The following is a 1,911-nucleotide window of genomic DNA, read 5'->3' as shown; positions in this document are numbered from 1 at the left end:
AGCAGGAAGAAATGTGGCCAGGTAGGAAGGGCACTCACCAGGCAGGGTGGGGTTTAATAATGTAATCTCATCTCTGCAGATACCAGCATATTCCTCTCAGTCACTTCCAGATCTCTTCTGATCTCAGGGACCAAATAATACCTCTCCAGTCCTGTGATATGAGACATTTAAGTCAAGCAACTTAAATGTCTCATATCACAGGACTGGAGAGGTATTATTTGGTCCCTGAGATCTAGCTATGGCATAGCCTCTCTACTCCTTTCCCATAAGTAATCCCTCCAATCCAGAGTGAGTCTAACCTTTTCATCCACCACCCATGTCCTAGATTCCGTTAACTAGCAGATCCTTGACTTCCAAAGGCAGCTCTTTCCTTTCCATATACCACCTCAAAGACAAGGAATTTCCCAAATTATATCTCTGATCCAGATCTCTCCTTTGACATATGTGTGTGTGTGTGTGTGTGTGTGTGTGTGTGAGAGAGAAAGAAGAATACATATATATCCAACAAAAACCCACAGTTTTCACTTTGGCAGCACGTATACTAAAACTGGAACGATATAGAGAAGATTAGCACAGCCCCTGCACAAGGATGACGTGCAAACTCGTGAAGTGTTCCATATTTTGGGGAAGGAGAGTGCTATCTCATTAGGTGGAGAGCAGTTAGGAGTATGTAGCAAAGTGTATATAATTTTTTGTATGAGAGACTAACTTGATTTGTAAACTTTCACTTAAAACACAATAAAAAAAAAAACCTATGGGTCACAACAGTCCAATTGATCATGGGGATGGTCACTGGGCAGCATTTCATCCCATTGTGCATGGGGGCCACCTCAATGACAGCTAACATATGAATCCCTATAGAGGAGCAGAGAGAGAAACTTGTGCAAAATATTGCAGGGTCATAGTTGAAATATGTAACAACATGTAGTGACAGTAAAGAACGGTGTGTTAAATGTCTAATTATTTTCCACTAAGAAGATGATAGAAAAGTAATGAAGAACGTATCCTTTGATCATGAGCTCAGGAAGAACCTTCTGGGCCTTGTCCCTAAAGGCAGAAGATCACATTTGTCACAGGAAATCTTTTCATTTCCTCCCATGACCCCTCCCCCAGTCCCTGGTAACAACCCACCTTCTTTTGCCTTTGCCTATTCTAGGTATTTTACATAAGTGGGCCCATGTAATATTTGCCCTTTTGTGACTGGCTGATTCTACTCAGCATAATATTTTCCATGTTCATCCATGTCATACCGTCTATCAGAATTTCATTTGTCTTTATGGCTGACTAACACTCCATTATATGAATATACCATATTTTGTTTATCCATTCATTCGGTGAGGGGCACTTGAGTTGCTTCCACCTCTCGGTTATTGAGAAAAATGCTGCAATGAACATCAGCATACAAGTATCTGTCTGAGTTCCTGTTTTCGATTCTTTTGGGTATATACTTAGGAGTGGAATTGCTGGGTCATGTAATAATTCTACGTTTAACTTTTTAAGGAACCGCCAAACCCCTTTGCATAGCAGCTGCACTGTTGAGTGAGGGTTCCAGTTTCTCCACATCGTCACCAAACAGGAAATTTTCTTCAGACGAAACCTGCTGTCCTCTTCACAGTTGTTTTCATTTTTGTGTTCTGAGCCGTCTGTTGCATTTGCATTTTTTGATCTCTTCTTGGTCCATGGTTTTCTCTTCGATCTCTTTTTCTTTGCTCCCCCCGCCCCACTGAATAGAACAGCAGGGGCAATGGCACCCAGGTAGGAAGGTGTGGGTGAGTTCAGGGGCTCCTTAGCTAGGGGGACCATTTGTTCTGGTTTTCCTGGGACCTCCCAGTTACAGCAAGGCAAGTCCTGGAAAACTCCCCAGTCCTGAGCAGATTGAGGCGGTGGTCACCTTACGCTCAGCACGGGGTG

General features: G+C 42.9%; 1 non-coding gene across 1 annotated transcript; it reads left to right on the top strand.

The window, feature by feature from the left end:
• Nucleotides 1-517: 517 nt before the first annotated feature.
• LOC111747850 (U6 spliceosomal RNA) lies at nt 518-624 on the top strand. The gene has a single exon (XR_002783799.2). It is a non-coding gene; the product is annotated as a U6 spliceosomal RNA (small nuclear RNA).
• The last annotated feature ends 1,287 nt before the right edge of the window (nt 625-1,911 follow it).

Source organism: Loxodonta africana, chromosome 18 (genome assembly GCF_030014295.1).
Source record: "Loxodonta africana isolate mLoxAfr1 chromosome 18, mLoxAfr1.hap2, whole genome shotgun sequence".
Taxonomy (NCBI): Eukaryota; Metazoa; Chordata; class Mammalia; order Proboscidea; family Elephantidae; genus Loxodonta; species Loxodonta africana.
The sequence above is the reverse complement of the archived record's forward strand: the minus strand, read 5'-3'. Positions and strand labels throughout refer to the sequence as shown.